A 10,820-nucleotide genomic window follows, 5' to 3' on the forward strand; every position below is an offset into this window, starting at 1 on the left:
CTCATTTGACCAACCAGTACATGCTAAGTCCAGTGACTGAGCATCAATCCTCATTTTCCTTAGTGTATCAGTTGCACTATACCCAGGTGAGCCATCCTTCCTGCTTCAACATATTCTTCACCAGGCTTCCAGGAAACCATGCTTTCATCCTATCTCCCATGGGTTCTTCGCTATCTCCTGTCATCTCCCTGACCACGTGACACTGCAGAGTCCCAGGGTTCATCCCTTGGTCCTCCTCTCTCTGTACTCATTGCCTGGTTATCTCAATCAAGCCCACAGCACTATATGCAATCTTTTCAGACAACTCCCATTTTTAGCCGCCCCAGTTGCCTATTCAACATCAGAATGTCTGGGTTTCCGTCTACAGCATCCCCCCATCTCAGCTAAAATAACTCCACTCCAGTTGCTCAGACTACACATTTGGTAGCAACCTGGGTTCCTCCCATTCATACCTACATCTGAGCTGTTAGCAAATCCTATCGGTCAGATTAATCAGAGTGGTTAATGGAATGGTAATGGTATAGATACAAGGGGTGAATACTATCGGAATACAATTCTTCATGGGTCGCTCACATTTCTGCACTTCTTGAAAGCAGAAGTACTCTCTCTTCAAGACTGTTTGTATAGCAAACAGTCTTGGAAGATAGAGATGCTATCTCCTAGATCAAAGGGCAGATTTGCTATGTGGTAAAATAGAGAAAATGGCAGGTTTGCTTGCCCATCATAAAAGATTTGGACTCCCTAAGTTCAAGGTTCCTCAGTTGTGACACACAGCTCCCACCTGGACTCTTCTTCATCGTCCCTGTGGGGCTTAGGGGACGAAGGATGCTGACAAAAACATGAAGCATACACTTCTTGCTATCCTGTAAGAAAATGCTCTGTCTCTAACCTAGAAATGGGTGAAATCTGTCAGTCGGTTTGCAAATAGGGCAAAACCCCAGACCCTTCAGTTCTTTGACTTTTGGAGCACAAAGTGGACTATAATTAGATATAAAGAAAGCCCACAATGTTTTTAAGGGTACTGTATTTCAGACATTCTTCTTTCTATGGATAAGAAAGCTCCTCAAGTGCCAAAAAAAGGCCATTTCTTTGGAAGCAGGCACGGCATGTGATGAAAAAAAGACGTCTTAGAAAAGAGCCAAGAGCAAGACTGGAGAGCCACTGCCAGAGAACAGAAACTGGGCTTAATCAAGGAACATCTCTTGCTCCCAGAGTAGGCAGCTGGCAATATTTTCTCACTGAAATTTCAGAATTGTTATAGACCACTGACTGCTCTATGTGTTCTATTTGTTCCCTTTTCAAATGGAAGCATTTATTGCAGATGACCTGCCTCTGTCCCACCATTGTGTATTAGGTTGTAGAGGGTAGACAACTTGACTTTTTAGTTTGTAGATTTCTGTATTAAGAGAAGATGTGTGTGGGCCTAACCTAGATTACACGATCCTGGACTTCAAGTCTGGTACCATGACTGGATGAGACTTTGACTGTCCTAGAATTGCGGTGAACATATTTTGCCAGTGGTAGGGCATGAGTAAATGTGGTCAGAGGGTAGACTGTCCCTCATACCTATTCCTTTTCATGGTGCCTTCCCAAACTGCCTCTGGAGGTGGCCACACAAATGGCTTTGGCCACCGTGACCATGGGAAACTTGATGCAGAGGCTGGAAAAAGCATTTGCATGTTTCTGTCCCCTCTCTTGTTCCTCTACAATCAACACAAGAAATGTCTAGGCAGGTCTGAGCAGGCCCATGCTCACCTGCTATGGAAGAAGAATGGCACATGGAAGAGGGTCACACTATCCCAACCAAGACGATCCTAGGCCAGCCAGGCCCCAGCCACTCAACTAAGACACATGAACATAGTTGCATGAACCAAGATTAGCTGTGTATGGCCCAGACTAGCAGCAGCACCCACCCAACTTACAGACTCATGAGAAATAAATACTAGTTATCTTAAGCTTCCAAGTTTCAGTGTGAGCATTAGGTAGTAACAGTTAATGAAGAAGACAGATAATCATTTTATCTGTCTGGATACTTACACAATGATTTCTATTTATTTTGTATTGATACATAATATTTTACATATTGATGAGGTACATATGACATTTTGTTACATACATAGAATATGTAATGATCCAGTCAGCATATTTGAGGTGTGCATCACTTTGAAAATTTCTCGCTTCTGTGTGTTTGGAACAATTCAAGTCCTCTCTTCTATTTATTTTAAAACATATAATACATTGTTGTTAACTGTAGTTTTTTTTGTTGAATGACAGGACTAATACCTTTTATCTAACTGTATGTTTGTACCTGTTAAGCTCGTTCTCTTTATCCCTGCCCCCTCCTACCCACTCACTCTTCCCAACCTCTAATATGTATCATCCTATTCTATACCTGCATAAGATCAACTTCTTTAGCTCCCACACATTACCAAAAACATGTCATGTTTGTCTTTCTGTGTCTGATTTATTTCACTTATAATGATCTCCAGTTCCATCCATTTTACTGTAAATGACAGGATTTCATTCTTTTTGTGGCCAAATAGTATTTCATTGTGTATATATACAGCATTTCTTTATCCATGATGAACACTTAGGTTGATTCCATATCTTTGCTATTGTGAATGGTGCTGCAATAAACATGCAAGTGCAGTTATCCCTCTGATACACTGATTTATTCTCCTTTGGATAAATACCCAGTAGTGAGACTCTTGGATCATACAGTAGTTCTATTATGAGAAATTTTCATACTTTTCCAGTGTTTGTATTAATTTACATTCTCATCAACAATGTATAAGACTTCCCTTTCCTCCACATCCTCACCAGCATCTGCTATTTTTTGTCTTTTTAATAACAGTCATTCTAACTGGGGTGAGAGGATATCTCTTTGTGGTTTTGATTTGCATTTCCCTGATATTTAACGACGCTGAGCATTTCTTACAACCTGTTGGCCATTTGTGGGGTTTTTCTGTTTTTTATTTTTGAGAATTGTCTACTCATTTTTGGCTCACTTTTTAAAAGATTTATTTTTTTTATTGAGTTTCGTGCTTATTAGTCTCTTACCTGATGAAGAGTTTGCCAATATTTTCTCCCATTCAACACGTTGTCTCTTCATTCTGTTGACTGTTTCCCTTGCTGTGCAGAACTACTTTAGTTTAATACAGTCCCATTTGTCTATTTTTCAGCAGTCTATGCTTTTGAAGTCTTAGCCACAAAATCTCTGCCTAGACCAGTCCTAAAGTGTTTCCCCTATATTTTCTTCTAGTTTTATTGTTTCAAGTCTTATATTTAAGTCTATAATCCATTGAGTTGATTTTTGTATACAGTGAGAGAGGGGCCTTGTTTCATTCCTCTGCATATAGATATTTAATTTTCTCAGCACCATTTATTGAAGGTGTCCTTCCCTATTTTATGTTCTTGGTGCCTTTGTCAAAATTCAGTTGGCTATAAATATGTGAATTTATTTCTGGGTTCTCTATTTGGTTCCATTGGTCTATGTGTCTATTTTTATATCAATATCATGCTGTTTTGATTACCATAGCCTTGTAATATATTTTGAAATCAGGTAGTGTGATGCCTCCAGCTTTGTTCTTTTTGCTCAGGATTGCTGTGCATACTCTGGCTCTTCTTTGGTTACATACAAATTTTAGGATTTTTTATCTCTGTGAAAAATGGCATTAGTATTTTGATAGGAATTGCACTGGATCTGCATATTGTCCTGGACAACATGGTCATTTTAACAATATTAATTCTTCTTATCTATGAGTATGAGATGTCTTACCACTTGTTTGTGTCCTCTTCGATTTCTTTCATTGGTGTTTCATAATCTCCCTTCTACAGATCTTTCACCTCCTTGGTTAAATTAATTCCTAGGTATTTTTTTGTAGCTGTTGTCAATGGGATTGCCTTCTTGCTTTCTTTCTCAGCTAGTTCATTTTTGGTGCATAGAAACCCTATTTTGGGCCGGGCACGGTGGCTCAAGCCTGTAATCCCAGCACTTTGGGAGGCCGAGACGGGCGGATCACGAGGTCAGGAGATCGAGACTAACATGGTGAAACCCCGTCTCTACTAAAAAATACAAAAAACTAGCCGGGCGCGGTAGCGGGCACCTGTAGTCCCAGCTACTCGGGAAGCTGAGGCAGGAGAATGGCGCAAACCAGGGAGGCGGAGCTTGCAGTGAGCTGAGATCCGGCCACTGCACTCCTGTCTAGGGGACGGAGCAAGACTCCGCCTCAAAAAACAAAAACAAAAAAAAAAAAAACCCTATTTTGGTATGTTCATTTTGTATCCTGCAACGTTACCAAATTTGCTTATCAGCTTTAACTGTGTATTTTGTTTGTTTGTAGAGTCTTCTGGTTTCTCTAAATGTTAAAACGATGTCATCTGCAAAGGGGGACAAATTGACTTCCTCTTTTAAAAATCTGTATGCCTTTTATTCCTTTCTCTTGCCTGATCGCTCTGGCTCTACTTCCACTACTATACTGAGTAAGTGGTAAAAGTGAGCATCCTTCCTTGTCTTGCTCTAGTTCTTAGAGGAAATACTTTCAGATGTTCCCCACTCAGTATGATGTTAGCTGTGGGTTTGTCATATACTGCCTTTATTATGTTATGTTTCTTCTGTACCTAGTCTGTTGAGAGCTTTTTATCATAAAAGGACGTGGAATTTTATCAAATGCTTTTTCTGCATCTACTGAGATGATCATAAGGTTTTTGTCATTCATTCACTGTTGTGATGTATCACGTTTATTGATTTGTGTATGTTAAACCATCCTTGTGTCCTTGCTATAAATTATACCTGGTCATGGTGTATTCTCTTTTTGGCACCCTGTTGAATTGTTTGCTAGTTTTTTGTTCTTTTTGAAAATTTTTGTGTCTAGGTTCATCAGCAACACTGGCCTGTAGTTCCCTATTTTCGTGTGTCCTTGTCTAGTTTGGTGTCAGGGAAATGGTGGTCTTGTAGAATGAGTTATTTTTTCTTTGATTTTTTGCAAGAGTTTGAAGACAATTGGTATTAATTCTTATGTGGTTGGTCAAATTGGCAGTGAATTCATCCAGTCACAGGCTTTTCTTTTTTGGGAGGCTTTTCATGACTGAGTCAATCACACTGCTCATTGCTGATCTGTTCAGGTTTTCCATTTCTTCTGGAATCTTGGTAGTTGTATGTTTCCACCAATTTATTCCTTTCCTCTAGGTTTTCTGGTTTGGTAGTGTATAGCTATTTGTAACAGTCTCTAATGATCTTTTGTACTTCTGTGATATCAGTTGTAATGTCTTTTTCATTTCCCGTATTTGGGTCTTTTCTTGGTTAGTCTAGCAAGGGGTTTATCAATTTTTTCTTTTTGAGAAATCAACTTTTTGTTCCGTTGACCTTTTGTATGTTTTTAGTCTCTATTTTATTTAGATTTGCTCTGAACTTTACTATTTCTTTCCTTCTACAATTTTGGGTTTGGTTTGTTCTTTTCTAGTTCCTTGAGGTGCATGATTTAATTGCTTCTTTGAAATCTATCTACTCATTTGATGTAGCTGTTTATTGCTACAAACTCCCCCCTCCTAGGGCTCCTTTTGTTGTGTCCCATAGGTCTTGGTATGTTGTTTCTATTTTCATTTGTTTCAATAATTTAATTTCCATATTAATTTTTATCATTCAGGAGGAGCATGTTATTTAATTCCCATGTATTTGTATAGTTTCCAAAGTTCCTATTATTTCTATTTTTATTCCACTGTGGTCTGAGAAGAAACTTGATATTATTTCAATTTTTAAAAATTTGTCAAGACTTGTTTTGCGTCCTAATACATGGTCTATCCTGGAGAATGTTCCATGTGCTGATGAGAAAAACGTGTATTCAGCAGTTGTTGGGTAAAATGTTCTACAAATGTCTGTTAGATCCATTTGGTCTAAAGTCTAGTTTAAATCCAATGGGTTTTTGTTAATTTTGTCTAGATGATCTAATTCTGAGACTAAAGTGAAGTCCCCAACAATTATTGTGTTGGAGTCTACTTCTATTTTTAAATCTAGAAATATTTGCTTTATAAATCCGGGTGCTCTAGTGTTGGGTGCATACATTTAGTTGTTACTTCCTCATTAGATTGATCTCTTTACTATTATATAATAACTGTTTGTTTGCTGCTTCTGTCTGTTTTATCTAAGTATAGCCATTCCTGCTTGATTTTAGTACCAGGTTGCCAAAGTGATGCATAGAGAGTTGGTAAAGCATGATTTCTGGATGTCTGTGTGAGGGTGTTTCCAGAAGAGTTTAGCATGAGTCTGTGGAGTGGGAAGATTGTCCCTCAATGTGGGCAGGAACCAACCATCCACTGGGGGCCCAGGTAGAAAAAGATGAAGAAATAGTGAATTATCTCTCTCCTGGAGCTGGGTCACTCTTCTTCTGCCCTTGAACAGGACATCACAACTCCAGGCTCTCCAGCCTTTGGACTCCAAGACTGACCCTGGTTTCCCTCCCCAGTTTCCCCAGGCCCTCAGGCCTTTGGCTTAGGACTGAGAGTTACACCATCAGCTTCCCTGGTTCTGAGGCTTCTGGACTTGCACTGGGCCATACTACCAGCATCCCAAGGTCTCCAGCTTGCAGACAGCCTGTTGTGGGACTTTCAGCCTCCATAATCAGGTAAGCCAATTTCCCTGACATCTATATAGACAGATATACAATCATGTTTTGCTTAACATCCTGAAAAATGTGTCGCCAGATGATTCTGTCATTGTATAAACATTATAGTGTACTTACACAAATCTAGATTCTACAGCCTACTACATACCTAGTCTATAAACATGTACAGCATGTTACTGTACTGAATATTGTAGGCAACGCAACACAATGGTGAATATTTGCATATTTAAACATATCTAACATAAAAAAGATACAGTAAACATAAGGCATAAAAGACAAAAACCGGCACACCTGTATAGGACACTTACCATAAATGCAGCTTGCAGGACTAGAAGTCGCTCTGGGTGAGTCATTGAGTGAATGTGAAGGCCTAGGTCATTACTGTCCACTACTGTAGACTTTATCAATACTGTACACAGGTTACACTAAATTTATTTTTTAAAAATTTGTTCTCCAATAATAAAGTAATCTTCGCAGCCTTTTTTTGTTATTCACTGTGGCATCCAGTTTCCATTCACAAAGAAAAAGCTCCAATGCACCTTTTAATTTTTTGAAAAATTCCTATTACAGAACTAAATTGAAATGTATTAACATCCCACTCTTACATTTTCATAATAAACAGAAAAATTCATAAGCCAAAAAACAAAAACAAAAACAGGGAGGGCCAGGCACAGTGGTTCACGCCTATAATACCAGCACTTCGGAAGGCTGAGGTAGGTGGATTGCTTCAGCTCAGGAGTTTAAGACCAGCCTGGACAACATAATGAAATCCTGTCTCTCTGAAAAATTCAAAAATTAGCCGGGTGCGGTGGTATGCATCTGTGGTCCCAGCTACTTGTGGGTCTGAGGTGAGACGACTGCTTGAGCCTGAGTGGTCTAGGCTGCCGTGAGCCATGTTTGCCCCACTGTTCTCCAGTCTGGGCGACAGAGCAAGACCCTGTCTCAAAAAACAAACAAACAACAACTACAAAAACAGGGAGAAACCTGTATTGCTAAACAAAATCTCAGCATCAACACTGGAACAGAGAAAGGAATTAAAACACCTTAATTTAAAAAATGGGTGGATGACAGGCTGGCACAGTGGCTCACGCCTATAATCCCAACACTTTGGGAGGCCAAAGTGGGAGGATCATTTGAGCTCAGTTCAAGACCAGCCTGGGCAATGGAGTGAGATTCCATCTCATTTTTTAAAAAATAAAAAATAAAGGAATGGATGATAGTGTGTAAAAACCAAAAATTTACAAACTATTTAAAACCTGGCATGGTTGCCTGTTCAGAAACTATAGATTGATGGTGGGTGGTGGTGAACAGCGTTATAGTACGTGAATCTGCATTGTTCTAGCTGTTCCCCATGCCACTCATCCTAAGGAGAGCCTGACACTGATTAGCCATTGAGCCAGGCTAATGCTGGCAGCAGATCCAGTGATGGTAACCTGCCTATCAGTAGATCCTTCCACTGGGTTCACAATTTTGATCTACGCTCTAGACATCTGATAGATCTCATTGATTCTGGTGCCTTGACACCTGATTATGCAGCCAATATCATTTGGAATGGTGAGTTTATGGGAAGTGGTCTGAGCAGATGCATCCAAACCTGCACTGAATCCCAGCGTTGCCATCCACTGTGGGAAAACTAGTTTGTTGCATTGTCAACTGGTACAGCTTGATCAGCTCTAGAAGTGGTCCCTCTAGGTCACAGTTGAGGCACATGGACGAAGTGGTGTGGAGAAAGCTCACACTGTCGCTGCCTGTGCTGTACCTGTCCTGATCACCCGCAGAGATGACCGAAGAACTGGACAGCTTGGGCCAGTATGGGATGGCCATGCGCTTGGGGGAGACTCCAACATGACCACACAGACCTGTCCAACACACTCAGTGATGGACTGTGGAATGCCAGCAATAATGATGGCTCAGTCAGCAATGTTGGGGAGCATATACCCTGTCACCTGGACCTGAGCCCTGTACTCTCTCGTATTGCCCTGATCTTGCAACCACCTTTTCCAATGAGCCACACTGACTAGCAGGGATCGACAGCATCAGGGTGACCAGGGGGTCTACTGGCAGCTGTGCTATTGTTCACACAGCTACTGATATCCTCTTCCAATCTGGCTTTGAAGATGGCACTAGTGGGTCCAGCCAAGGTGATAATTCTCTCAGAACAACTCCCTTCTAAGACGCTGATACATGCGCCACTCTCCTCATACATCTTAACTGATTCTCCTTTCTTTCTGATGATACTGCCAACTTCCTTTCCATGCATAAGTAGCCAGGTGGTGAGAACGACATTTAATCCAACTTCAATCATACCAGTATCCATATAAAGCAGGGCTATGGGGAGCTGGACTTGGAGTGGTCAAGTTCTTGGCCAGTGGGGATGAAAACCAAGAACTCCAAGCAGGAGGCGACTGAGGGAAAAAGAGAGAGCAGGCAGGGGTGGGGCAGGGGTGGAACAATAGGGGTGGGCAGAAAGGCAAGGAAGAGGAGGAGAAAAGGTGATGGAGGAGGAGAAAGAAGGGAGAGACCCCAGGGCAGGTGGGAGAGGGCGCAGGCTGTAGCCGCTCCAGCTGCTGCCTCTGCTGGTGTCAACCTCAGCTTCCCATAACTTTTCTGCTTTCTAAATTTTTATTTTTTTTTAACTTTCTGACTCTTTTCTAGTAACTTAGCTTAAAACACAAATACACTGTACAGCTGTACAGAAATACTTTTCTTTATATCCTTATTGCATAAGCTTTTCTCCAATCAAAAGTTTTGTTTTTTGCTTTTTATTTTTGTTAAAAACTAAGACACAGCACACACATTAGCCTAGGCCTACACAGGGTCAGAATCATCAATATCACTGTCTTCCGCCTCCATATCTTATCCCACTGGAAGATCTTCAGGGACAATAACACACATGTAGCTGCCATCTCCTGTGATGATAATGCCTTCTTCTGGATACCTCCGGAAGGGCCTGCCTGAGCCTATTTTATAGTTCGCTTTTTGTTATCAGTAGAAGGAATACACTCTAAAATAGCAAAAAATAGGATGTACATAAACCAGTGGCATAGTCATTTATTGTAAGTATCACGTACTGTTCATAACCGTATGTGCTGGATCTTTACATAACTGGCAGCACAGTAGGCACGTTTTCACCAGCAACAGCACAAACACAAATAACACATGAGCTCTGACCTTAGGATGGCTACCACAGACTAGGCGATAGGAATTTTTCAGTTCCATTATGATCTTATGGGACCCCTGTCTACATGCAGTCCGCCACTGATACGTCCTTATGTGGTGCCTGACTGTACACACCCTACTGGTTCTCTGTGGACTGCTCTAATACACTGGACACATACTGTCTTGTCTGTGTCATCTGTTACTTCTCCATTTCTGTCCTGCATCTTAGGACACCATCTCAAGTTAGTCCTCCACATAATGGCTTTGTATTACACACTATTTTATATATATGTAATATATATACAACTTAGATCACATACTATTTGTTCTGTTATTTAATATTATATAATACTGATTTCAATTTTAAAGTTGAAGTTTTGCCTGTTAAAATCTTTTCCATGATATCTTTAAAATCTCCTTTCAGCTAGCTGCTGCTTCCCATACATCTCGTTACTTACTTTTGGAAAAAGCAGGGGTTCCTGACTTTTAAAAACAGCCGTTTCCTACAGTCATATTTTTCAACAGAATGCTCTCCTTCTGCATTTTTAATGCTGTTTCTATCCTTCGTATTGCTTGTTTTCTTCAGGCACTCTCCTTTGAATGGGAAACCTACCCAGGCCTGACGTCTGCTCAGGCTACACTGGAACTCCTGGGCTCAAACGATCCTCCTGCCCCAGCATCCCAGGTAGCTGGGACTACGGGCAAGCACCACGTACCTGGCTTGGTATCTGGCCCTAACGTGGCTCTGCTGCGATGACGGCCAACTCCTGCACCTGCTGCCTGCTTCTTATCACAAGAAGAGGTTTACTGCTGGGCAGTCTGAAGCAATTATGATTCTTTCCTTACCACAATTATAACTACAATGCCCAGAGTTATCTGCTTTCGGGGTTCTCCCAGGATTACTGCTGATGCAAAACTTGTCCCCCAACTACTTCCACTCTTAGCCATTTGACACTGCCGAGCTCCACGATTCTCAAGTTAGCAAGAGGAAATACAAGAAGGAATGAAGAATGAGAGTTCCGGCTGCCCCCAAAGCAGCTC

General features: G+C 41.0%; 1 pseudogene; it reads right to left on the reverse strand.

Moving 5' to 3' along the window:
- Positions 1–7,978: 7,978 nt before the first annotated feature.
- LOC105520461 lies at positions 7,979–8,937 on the reverse strand (annotated as a pseudogene).
- Positions 8,938–10,820: the final 1,883 nt, after the last annotated feature.

The sequence above is a fragment of the Colobus angolensis genome, unplaced genomic scaffold (genome assembly GCF_000951035.1).
Source record: "Colobus angolensis palliatus isolate OR3802 unplaced genomic scaffold, Cang.pa_1.0 Scaffold38, whole genome shotgun sequence".
Lineage (NCBI taxonomy): Eukaryota > Metazoa > Chordata > Mammalia > Primates > Cercopithecidae > Colobus > Colobus angolensis.